The following is a 13,128-nucleotide window of genomic DNA, read 5'->3' as shown; positions in this document are numbered from 1 at the left end:
CATTCCCATGGTTCCTCTCTGTCCCCAGAGAGAAGATATCAACTACCTTCCCACTCCCTTTGTGAGGAAGCTGAAAGCTGCCATGAGGCCTTCTCTCAGGCTCCATTTCTCTGGGCTGAACAAACCAACTGGCTTCAGCCACTCCTTATTTGTCTAGACTTTTCACTTTAATTGTAGCACAGATGTTTTTATTGTAAGTACAGAGTGACTTCAAGATTTGTGTTTGGCCTCCATCCATTTTAATTATAAAAAGAATTATTGCCTATTTTAAAGGTAGTCTTCTACTTTTTTTAGTGTAAAATACAGATTAGCATTGATTCAATATAAATATTCAAGATGTTAGAAAATATCTTAAAATATGATAATTTTGTATTGTGAGAATTACTTCAACTCGTCGACAAAGCAAGAGAAAAGTGTGAGGAGGAAGGAGAAGTAAAGATGAACATTCACAAACTGACCACAATCCCCTATCCCCCCGTTCACTTCTATCTTTGGGATGTGAGGAATCAGGAGTGAAAGTGTGAAGCTGAGCTTGGGAAAGAGGTGTTGAGGGGAAGACAATGCTTTACTATTTGTTTTTGTTTCTCACCACCTGGACTTATCTTAATTGCCAGTAAGTTAAATTAATTTTCTCTATGTTTAGTCTGGTTTGCTTGAGACAATAATTGGTAAGCAATCTCCATGTCTTCATCTTGATCCACCTGCTCTTTCATCTTATTATTTTCTCCCAGTCCTTCCTCTTGTTCAGGAGAGGGGCCTGAGTAGACAGCAGGCCATGGTCATCCCACCAGATCGTTACGGACTGAGGAAATAATGGTCAGTGCTAACACAAATGGTATTTCAGACTTATTCAGACATCATAAGAATTTTTTTGTCTTCTGATGGCATTTATGATATTTTAAAAACTATTGATTATTCCAACTGAAAAATGTGGACTGAGATCACCTTCCTGCCTGACACTAGTACAAACTTTTCTGATTTATATATTCTATTTATTAATTTGCAGTCACTCTGGACTGGCTTTTCACATTTCTGTCTTGCTCTTCTGCCTGAGTTCTATGCTTGGAAAAATCAGGTTATATTTACAAAGGTAAAAATGACCTTTACTGTGGTTATGATATGTTTGGTTTGATGAATTATTGGGGTACTTCAGAAATTTTTAAGAGTGAGTTTGAAAATGATCAGAATTGTAGCCTCCTGCTAGATAGAGTAATTTAAAATTGCTAGAATACTTTTACTAATTTGAGAGACTGAGAATTCCTCAAATCAGCTTGTACTTTTCTATGCATAATGAACTATGATTGGCTTTTTGATCAGCCATCACTGGATATTTTGTAGATCAAATGTCAGGAGTATAAAGAAACTATCTGCACTAATTAGTGAGCTGCAATTAACTATAATTTTGCTTCCTCTTACGAAGATTTTAGCAGCTGGATTCAGACTTTTTTTTTTTTTTCACTTGTTTTTTAGTATTGGATTTTTTCTTTATTTTTCTACACAATTATTGTTAATCTTTTCTTAATTTGAAACTGTCCACCATGGTACATTGCAAAGAGTGAATGGGAGCAGGAGGATAAGAAATCCAAGTTTTATGGTGTCACACTTCCAGTATGTCTGGCAAAAGACAGCAGAAATCCATTTTTCTTTCAGTTCCCATGGCTTTCTTTATCTCCACCATAAGTCAAGAAACAGAATTGTTGTTGTACAGATAGACATATACAATCTACTTGAATTTAATCATAAATGTCCTGAGGATAATGGGGAAAAGAAAAGACCGCAGATTTTTTTTCCTTGTTCCTTCTTGTGAATCTTGTTTATATTTTCTTTTGCTAGTTTCTTTGCTTTATGTTTCTCTTAAAATATGTTGAAGTCTCTATGCATTTCTTCAGCCAGCATTTTCTGCTAGCTGTTTCCTGGAAGGATTTTCTTTTTTAAAAAAAGGCCAGCAGCAGTTTGTAACAGACAGCTGATCAGGGAGTATCAGGCTCCTACTCATCTGTTTTTGTCAGCACATATTTAACTGGTACTCAGGAGTGCTGCTGACAGAGACATCAGCTGTCACTAGGGCAGAGAATCTGAAAGAAGCCTAGAAATTCTGCTCCAGACAGTATAAGACACTATGACCAAGGTGGTGATGTGCCATAGCACTTTTTCCTTCTTTTACCAAATGGGAAAAGTACCCTTGGCAAATTGGAAGCCTTTACCCAATGGAGCGTTAGCTGGTGGGTGCTGCCATCCAGGCCTGTGTCTGCAGGGCTGCCTGATGACCCTCCTGTGCTGGGGGGAGAATGTCAGGGGAGGTGAGTAGACTAGATATTATCAGTATGTTAAAAATATGACTGATCTTAAGAAAGTGTCACAGACACTTTGCAGAGGCAAAGGCAAGGGAAAAAAGATGGTTAAATGCTATGTTTAGTGATGGACAGAGACTCCAAAAATAGGAGTAACAGAAAGCTTATGACTACAAAAGCAAAAAACAAAAAATAACAAAAAAGACCTCCAGCTGGATGCTTCTGGAAATCCAACAGGCTTGAAGCCATGACTAGTAACATGGGAAGCCTGTTCCAGTGCCTGAGCACTCTCTCAGTGAATAAACTTTTCCTAATAATCAGCATGAACCTCCCCTGATAAACTTAATGCCATTCCCTCAGGTCTTGTTGCTGCTTCCAGAGAGAAATGATCAGCACCTGCCATGGTATTATCCTCGTGGAAATCTGTAGATTTCCGTGAGTTCTCCCCTCAGTCTCATCTTCTCTGGGCTGGACAACCCAGCCACTCATGCAATCAAAGACACTGTCTCAATTGTCAGGAATTACTTTCCTTATTGTCAGCTCTTCTGATTTATATGATAATTATGGTACTCACAATGTCTTTTATGAGTTGCTTTTTACACTCTAATAATACAGTTAGTTTATCTAACTGTAAGATTCTGGTCTTTTTTTTTTTTTTTCCTTAAATTCAATAGCTTAATGACTCTCACTAAATATAATTTTTAATATATTCAATTGATTCATCATGCAAAATACAAGAAATAGCACTGAGTTCCACACATATTGTTCCACGTGTACTGGCAGCACAGTACAGTAATATTCAGAGTAGAACTTATTCATTAAAATCAAGACAGCAGATAGTTATTCAGATATAAAAAATAAAACTGATCACTTTAAAGTATTCACAAACAAAGTTTTCATGAAATCAATAAGTTTTTCTGCAAGTATTCTCATTTGTAATAGATATATTTAAATTCTCTCTCTTTAATTCACAGGCAGTGACTGATTTAGTGATAGGTCAAGGATTTGGTGGCTGGGAATACCTCTGTTAGAAGAGTCCAGAAACTGACCCAAGTTAGATATGAGTCAGATTCAAACTGGCCCCAAAGGGATCCACTGCTAGCCAAAGTTGAAACCATGAGTGATGCTCATTGTGACTCTTGCAGAGCAGATTTAAAGAAGGAAGTAATGCTGCACAACAACAGCTGGGATACAGAGTGAAAAATTGGGGAGAAACAGCCCTGCAGATACTGGTCAGTGCAGGAAGAGGGCGGGAGGAGCTCCAGGCTGGAGTAACATCTCCTTGCATCCCAGGAGAGGCCTGTGGAGGAGCAGGCCATCCCCCTGCAGCCCATGGGCACTACACAGAGCAGATCTTCCTATGGAGCCACAGAGGAGCCCTTGGGGCAGCAGTGGATGAGGCCTGGAGGAGGCACAGTCCATGGATACTCCCACGGAGCACCCCAGGCTGGAGTTGCAGCCTGTAGAGAGGAGCAGCGGTAGGAAAGGAAGGCTAGGGGACGTGCCGCCCTTGGGTGCTGTCATTGGATCAGTTTGCTCCTGAAGAGTGGGCCCTGTGGTATGGATCATTTTGGAACAGTATTTGAAGAGCTGCAGCCTGTGAAAAACCCATGTGGGATCAATTCAGGAAGGACAGTATTCCATGTGAGAGACCCTACGTGTAGCAGAGGCAGAGAGTGATGATGGGGAACAGCAGAGACAAAGCATCATGGGCTGAGTTCAACCCCATTCCTCACTCCTCATTCTTTGGTAAGGAGGAGAATGTAGAAGAGGATGGATGGAAAAAAGATGTTCTTATGTTGCGTTTAGTTCTCACTGCTCTATTCTGTCAGTGATAGGTAATAAATTACATTAATCTCCCTTATGTTTTATATATTTTATCCGTGAGGGTAATTGGTGAATCATCTCCCTGTCCTTATGTCAACCCATGAGCTTTTTATTTTTCATCATGTTTTTTCTCTCTGTTATGTTGAGGCAAGAGAGAGAGTGGTGCAGTGGCAGTTAGCTGGTCCACCATTGCACCATAACTGTGTCTTCATACATCTCAATATATGATCAGTTCATTCTTCACATTATTTGAGGAGTTTTACAGTCCTCCTGTTTTTGCATATCACCCCACTGTTCTGAACAGTGAAACAGTTGTTTGGTTTAAGTTAAGTCTCTTGAAATTTTTTTACTTGACATTTACATTTAATGAGATGTTTTACTTGAGTTAAAAGCAAAGAATATTACTGAAATAAAATGCAAATCTTTCAACAGCAGACATCAGTTATCTAAACATTTTGTCTAACAGCCAAGATTCAAAATAACATTACTGTTTCTTACCTATTGAATCAGAAATGTAGCAGAATTCAAGAGAATAAAAAAAAAAGTGACTATTTCACTTTGATACCTGAGAACTAGAATAATAATAAAGTTTTGTATTCTACATATTTAGAAATCCTACAGTCTTGTCTGAGGTCATACATGTACTCTCCTGTTCATTCTCCCTTTGCATGCAGAACTCATATTCTTTTTTTTTTTTTTTTTTTTTTTTTTTAATTAAAATTTCTTTTCCAGAATATATGTATGAAGACTGTACTTTCCACCTATAATTAAGTCCATTGCAATGAAGTTTCACTTACACATGTTTTTTAGAAGACAACTGAGATAATGCCATTACTCGGGCAATAATGTCCATATCTACAACAGTGGGTGATGCATGATAGGACAGTAACCCTGTGGAGAAGGACTTAGGAGTCACTGGCAGATTGAAAGCTCAACCTGATCTGGCAAAGTATGCTTGCAGCTCAGAAAGCCAACCATTTTCTGGGCTTCATAAAAAGAAGTGTAGCTAAGAGATCAAAGGATGTGAGTAAGACCTCACTTGCATTACTGCATCCACCCCCAGGGCCTACAGCAAAGGAAATATTTATTACACAAGACTCTAAAATGATTTATCCATTGATTTGTTATTAAATAAAATCAGCTCATAAAATCTGATTTATTTGCTGCTTTAAATACTAAATCTTGATCTCACTTTCACTTGCATATCTCTGTTTTTGAAATTGCAACAATAAGTTAAAGAATTTAAATAACTGTATCGTTTAAAAAAAAAAATCTGCCAGTAGAGGCCTCATAGTTGTCTTATTTGAATTCTTTTCATCTAAGTCTCAGTTATTTTAATTATCATGCCACATAAAGTAAATCTCTGTGAAACTTTCCAGCAAAGTTCGGCAGAAACTATTGCTCAGTACTAGTATTTTTGGCTGGCTAATCAAAGGTGACATAGAAACACCTACTAAGATGACCACAGTTATATCTATAATGGATAAACAAACATCCAGAATCCAATTTACTGTGAAAACTAAAGAATAAATGCAATGAACATGCATCATGTTGTGTCCCTGGACTTCAGTGTGTTACAGTATAGGTCTTTGTGAGAATCCTTCTTTGTTTTTTGGCTCAAAACTTGCTTCCTGAGGTATTTCTTGTGATAAGACCCTGATTGATTTGTTGAGGAGGCAAGTGATGGGTGCTACCGTGTGACAATTGACATCCCTTTGGGAACATTTGAAAGCCCCTTCCTCCAGAGTCGCTTACCTCTGGAAGAGAGTGCTCAGGAGTGTTTACTGGCTGAAGATCTGGCCTGTGACTGAATAGCTCCAGCCTGGTATGGGAAAACTGGGGAATGATACCATCGTGTCCTGTGAAAAACAGGGTGCAGATGGGCATCCCTGCTCCCTCTTATCTGCTGGCAAGGCCCGGAAGGTGGGAACAAAGGAGTTCCTGCTGAGATCCCAGAGCCAGAAGCTGCCACTCCAAGGAGAGCTGACTCAACCACTTCGGATGTGAGCTGTTACTCCAAAGACAGCTGACTCGACCACTTTGAAAGTATTGAAAAGGAGCCATCATCACCATGGTCGTCGCCATCGTCGTTGTCAACAGAACAACACCCGATGACCCACCGCTATTGAAGATCAATGACTGAACTACGAACCTCACTGGATCCATGGTGGTGACTATGTCCCTCTTGTTTCCTATAAAGACTCCTTGCTTCTTCTTTCTTACTTTTTCTATCGCCCTCCTTCCCTTCCCCATTACCCTAATTCATAATAGCGTCCGTCCTCCCCTTCACCATCTCCCTAATTAACACCTGTAATAAACTGGTCGGACCAACATTTGAACTGTTGTTTCTTAATCTCACGCCGGGATATAGATATTAAAAGAACCTCCTCTCCCTCCTATAAATCGGAGCGAGACAGTCTTCATTATTTCTTTTCTTACCTGTAAACACTTTTATGATCATTCAAAAATTTTATGGTTTTTCATCCCAATTAAAAATAAAAAAACTCTACAGATCTTAGAAGTGGATTTTGAGATATAAGTAGAAGCAATCAGCTGTTTTTTTGGTTGTTTCCTTGCTTGTTTATTAGTTACTATTTATTTTTTGGATAATTCATAATGCAAAAGCCTGTTGAAGATGAATTTACCATATTTTCTTTTGTTACTCTTAGGTCTCATGCTTAGATGAACAGATACCTGCATCAGATCTACCCTTACCAGGCTCCCCTACTCAATTGACTGAACATCTCAGATTTTCTTTCTATCGCAGAAGGAAAGCTACTTCTGTGAAACTGCTTGTTCTTCAACCTGGTCTCTGCACTAAACTTCCGCTTTAAGGGCAGGGATCAGCCCACTCCATCTAACACCTGTCTACTATGCTACAATCTTAAAACAGAGCCTTATTCACGTTATATAGTACTCCATGACACAATGTGTAATTATAGTTCAGAATACATTAACACAGGATGCTATGGAAGCTAATAATTTAAACTGATTTTATAAGCTATTAAGCAATTTCATGGAAGAAAAGGCCTCTAAGGGCTATCAAGTACAAAAATGGAGCCTCTAGAACAGAAAGTCCTAAGACATAGTTTACAAAGATAGAGTGGATAGTTTCACCACATAATTCTTGTGTTTTCCCCAGAACATGCTGTTATCCATGGCTGGGAACAAAATACTGAACAAAAGAAACATTCATTTTTATTAAAATGACATTATTATATGATGTTTTAATGTTTAGTTTGCAATGTTCGTCTTCAAAATAGAAACTTTCTTTAAAGTCATGTATTTCTGTATTTAATTTTTATTATTTATATATTGCAAACCAAGCAAAGACCTTCAAAGATTATGATTTATACTCTTTTCTTAGTACTACAATCTAACACTATATTACAGTTATCACTGATTTAGTTACAGATTTTAATGCTTCTGCTTCTAAGTAGTGTTACTGAACTTCCACTCAGTTTGAGGAGGAAAAGTTACTATAGTTAGTGGCTGAAATAAGAGAAGTAAAGACACATTAGGAAGATCATAAGTTAAGCACAGAAAACGTTCTTTGTCAAACTCTGTTAAAACTGTCTCACAATTAAACAATCTTGACAAATTTATAAATAAATATTTTATCTGGTCATATGGCAAATATTGTTGTACTCTGCAGAAAAATGGCTCACTTCTGTTTCTAAAAATGTAGCCCAGTAATACTGCTGATGTTTTGTTGTTGCTCTTATTTCAATGACAATTTGTCAAGCCATGCTGACAAAACTGAAAAAGGAATCTAAGAAGAATTAATTTTCCTGTGACAAAGACCACATATATGCTTATAGTTTGTCAATGGTTTAAGGGCTGGTTCAGCCCAGTTCTGTGACTAGTGGGGTGGAGGGATTTCGCAAAACCCGCGCCTCTGGAAAAAGAGAATAGGGGACCCCAAAATAATTAAAAAGAGCGGCAATGATCTGAGGAGAAACAAACTAATTTACTAAATACAGTATCGGAATGCAAGATAACACACTATAATACAAAATAATTAAATTTGAAGCTAATAAATCAAATATAATGAGAGAGAGAATGTCTGAAAGGTGGATAGGCCTCACCACAACACTGAGGTGAGATGCGGAGTCCAGTTGAGCAGCAGGGAGATGGGAGGAGAGCCGACAACAAAGAAGAGCAGGCGAAGAAGAACGCATCAGGTGACCTTGCCAGGAGTTGGACCTCCTCTGTGTGACCGCAAAGTCCCCTGGGGAATGTAGTTCTTCTTCTCTTCCAGGCAGGTACCCAGAGCTTGAGCATTAACAGTTAAGCTCCCAGTGCCCCACATGATGTTATGATGTGGAATACCGAAAACCAAAAATCACAAAACAATGACAAGCTAGGATGTGAAGCTGAAGTACTCTCTTCCTTAGTAATGTCTACATGCTTAGCTTCTCCTATGGTAACAGAAAGTATAGTGAAAAGTTGTCATCTTTGGCATGGACTCTCCTGATGTTATATTCATATAGGGTATGTGTGGGAAAGTGCTTGAAAGAACTCTTAGGTTTCCTGATTGCAAATATTAGCTAAAGGAAATTTTATGTTCTACACATCCAGTTTGTAAGAGATTTCAGTTGTAAGACAGTGATTTCTGTTCTTTTTCATCGAGAAGCAGAAAAACGTTTTCCAGTTATATGATACAGAAAGCTTCAGGACTCTTGTTAAGTACCATAACTGAATAATAGCTACCATTTTTCAAGCAGCATAGAACTGCTACATATTTTAACATTTTATGTCTGCGATGTAGCTTAAAATAAATGAAAATGAGACTGTAAGTATAAAAACTCTCCCATTCTGCCTGTAACATATTTTATTAGAACTACATATATAAATGTGCATTAAGTTCCAAAGGACTAAGTATCAGTTGTTGCTGTATAAGTGGCACAGTACCTGAGTTTTTTGTGCAGTTACTTCACTAATTCTAAGGGACCTCTGACAATTTTAGTATGAATTCAGGTGAAGCTTGGAATTCTTTTATAAATACGGGTTGAAGTTGTCATTGAAACTTAACACTGCACTCCAGGCAGTAATGAATAGTCCAGCACAGATTTTAATACAACTCAGAGTACATAATACATAAAGAAAAGATTTCTGCATCCAGTTTGGAAATGCACAACTCAGCAGAATAATACTCTGTCACAGAGGCAGCACAGAGCCAGAATCAAGTGAGCAAAAAAAGGAAGAGAGTTTACTTGAAGAGAGAATGGTGGGACAGAGGAAACTAGGAAACAGGCAGGTTTTTCTTCTTATTAATATTTAAAATATGTATTCATTATTTATTAATTTATTAAACTTGCTGTAAAGCACTGTAAAAACTGATGGCTCTCTTGCACTAAAAGAACCAAATCATGTCTATTGAAGCTGCTCTTACCTCCAGTTCAGTTGGTATAGAGGGAAATAATTTGGATATAATGCTATCTAGTTGATATGACACTTTTTCTTTACTAATGAAGACTCCACTTAAGTATAAGCCTTTCTATCGATCACAGCATTCAGGTGTTTCATTCAGTTGACAAACGTGACTGAAAGTATAGCCCTGTCAACCATAGTTCAAAAAAATTAAAATGCTAAAGACACCTCCATTGTAGACCAACCTGGAAACAAATTTGATCACCATAATCTTCAAGAAGAAAGAAAGATCTGCATGGTGTCAGTCAAACAGGATATAAGACTGCAGTGACATTTGAAGAGTGGTTGCTCTGTTTTCATATTCTCCCTAAACTCACTTTGCACCTTTAAAGAGGGTCTGTGAAATTGCAGTGAATCTGAGTCCTATGATAAACATCCTCTGTGATGGGAAGAACACTTATTTCCTTACAGATATAATTTTTTTTCAGAGAACTTTTTGCAAAATGGATTAAAAGTGTTGGATCATATTTCTTCCAGCATTATTGCTATATTTTATACCTGAGAATACAGAGTTCTACATCTGGAGGATGATACAGAAAACAGCCGTCAAAACCTACTACTTTTACTACATCTCCAAAGTCATTTGCCCTCAGTTCAAATCTTTCACATAATTAGGCCAAGTTAACCTCTGTCCTCCAAAAGCCTTTCTCTCCATTCCCTTTTTTCCCATTCTTGCCATTAATCTCCATGACCTAGAGATTTCTGACAGTTCTCCTGAGTCTACTATCTTCTCCTCAAGAGTTGAAGCAGATCACAAAGAACGAGGACATGTTTTGATATTCACTATTAATTACCTGCAAATATGAGAGGAGAGAATGGGAGGAAGGTTGCCTGTTTTCTTGCTAACAGAGGATATGTGTCTAAATGTCTATTCTCTAATCATAAAATTCTGTCCTTGATGTGAAAACTGTTCAATTTTGTAGAAACTAATACAAATATATACTGTTCTGAGGGAGTGATCTAAAACTACAAGAATTGAGAATGGCTGTTTACAAATGCTACTAGCTATTTTGATAGAAATTATTTTAACCTAGAAATTGAAACTGAAATCAGGTGTATGTACCACCTTAAATTACAAGAAGGATTCATAAGAATCTTAAATAGGACCAAATGATATTCCAGTGTAAAGGACCTACTAAATCCTTTGTGGAAAGGAATACAAATATTTTTTAGTTTCAAACTTCTGGGATAGATTCAAGTAGCATTGAATGTGGTGATGTTCAACATAATAGCATTTGCCTCCATTTGTATATTTGCTAACAATAGATGATTTAGTCTATAATAGGTGACAGATAGTTGACATACTAAATATCAGAACAAAACAATAATGATATGATCGTTAGTAGTTCCTTTCCCCACATGGTATATTAGGGGTGTTATTTGTGTGATTAGAGAACAGCTTGGAGTTGGGCATGTTTCTCTACTGCTCTGGTGAGGAGATGTATGATTTTTTCCAGCCTTGTTATGGCTTTTCTGATAAGGACAATGACAAAAGAATAATTTAAAAACCATCAACAAATGTAAACAACAAAATCTTTTCACATCAAAATGAAGATCTTTTGTCTCTAGAAATGATTGAAGAGTTATTTATCTTGACTTCTTAAAGAGCTGAAACCAAACTGAGCCAAGATATTAACATTCTGTAGAGTTTTTCTGAAATTTTAATTAACAATTTTACTTTCCTTTTTAGTATTGTCTCTGACTGATTCTCAAATCTGTGTTCTGAATAAAGGATAAATAGAAAAGGGAGAGTAAAAAAGCTAACTAAGCAAGCATTGTCATTTGTAATCATTGTTACTATGAAGGGAAGTGTATTTTTTTTTTTCAACAGGGCATGAGGCAGTAGCATTCAATCTTAATACTTAATATATTTATAATAAAACAAATATTCAGTCAAGCTGTATAGTTGCTTATCCACAACTGTCAGTTAAAAATTACTTCAATGGCATAGAACTGTGCTATTTATACAACTTTTACAATTTTAGATTTTTAATTATGCAATTGATATAATGTATTTTTGACCCTTATAGACTACTGCAAATATGTTTGATATTGTGGAAATTACAGAACAGAAGCTCTACAATATAGAGAAAAAGACTAGATCCAATCTCTAAATCTAATCTCTATTTGTTTAAAGAAAAAATAGTATATGTCTGTAAATAATACTTATAAAATGACTTGATCCTTTAGTACTGATTATTACAGATTTATTGTTCAGTTACCAAATACCAACTGGAGACTTCATCTACAAAAATATATTTGATAAGTAGATTAAAAACATGCTTAATGATGTCATCATCAAGACTGTGTACCTCAGACCCGAAACATAGTGGCAATTTAGGGAAAAGAATGAGCTAGTGAACTTGAAGTCAGCAAGGTATCTCATGGCATGACTGACCACCTCTGATTTTGTGAAGGAACATCCCCAGAAGATCTAATTATTTTGCTGCTACGTATATCTGTTAGATCTTTGAATATAATGTTAATTCTCAGATTCAAAGTTCTGCTTCTGAATTTTCTCCACTTGGTTTTTGACAGCCTTCCCTAGCAGTGGATGGATGGTTGTTATACACTCAGTATTAAATCTAAATTTGTCCTAAGATTTCAATCAGCTCTAGTAAGCAAGTAGACCGTCTTTCAGTACTTGCTTACTTGAGATGGTTCCCCTATGATAAGTGTACCTAGCCGAAATATAATTACTGCCCTCCATCACCAGATATCCTTTATTTTTCATGAATGTCTCTTTTCTAGTCTGAGGCTTGTGGACAGAACAACAGTGCTGTGCTATCCAGTCTGTCTTACTTGCTTTCATGTTCAGATCCAGGTACAGAGTGACCCAGTTGTGTAGAGTTCATTTTCTGTATGTAGGTTCTTTTAGCACTCTCCTCTGGTCTCTGAGGAGCTACACTCAAAGCAGCAGGAAAGCAAAGAGAGGAATTTAGGTCCAGTGGGTCAAAGAATTGAAATTATTTTCAAAATCCTTCATGGAGTCTGCAGAAAGGGATCCCTGTGTCAGCAAAAGGGAGAACTTCCACCAAGAAGGAAGAGGGCACAAAAGTTTTTCTGCTCCCTCAAGCTGTATATTTTCAAGTTCAGTATTTCCTTCCTGCTTTTACTCCCGCCCTATAGTCCAGTATAGAGAGACATATGAAAACCCAAGAAATGCTGATGATGTGAGCCATGTAGAATTTGGAAGAGGGAATGAGGAAAGAAAGGGAGAGATGGATTGTTCAGCTGGATGAATTCTTGTAAAATCAGCCATTGGAAGAGGGGGAGTGCATTGGATTGGGTTTACCTGAGTGGAGGAAAGGCACGTAATGAATATGAATTTGTGACTAATGTTTGCATCTGAAAAACTAGTTCTAAATATAGAGTGGGTTTAGACAAAGGTTTTATTTCCATGCAGCATTGTGCAAATGCAGGAATCATGCAAATGTATGCATAATATACTAGGAGGTAGAATCAAATAGAAATTTCATTTGGGAAATATCATTCCAGTTGGCTTCCATTTCTATTAAAAAATTAATTTATTGCCAAACCAATTTGACAAGCAGAATGTAACCCAAGGTAAAACTCC

This window comes from Phasianus colchicus, chromosome 1 (assembly GCF_987193195.1).
Source record: "Phasianus colchicus chromosome 1, bPhaCol1.hap1.1, whole genome shotgun sequence".
NCBI lineage: Eukaryota > Metazoa > Chordata > Aves > Galliformes > Phasianidae > Phasianus > Phasianus colchicus.
Note: the sequence above shows the minus strand (reverse complement) of the source record.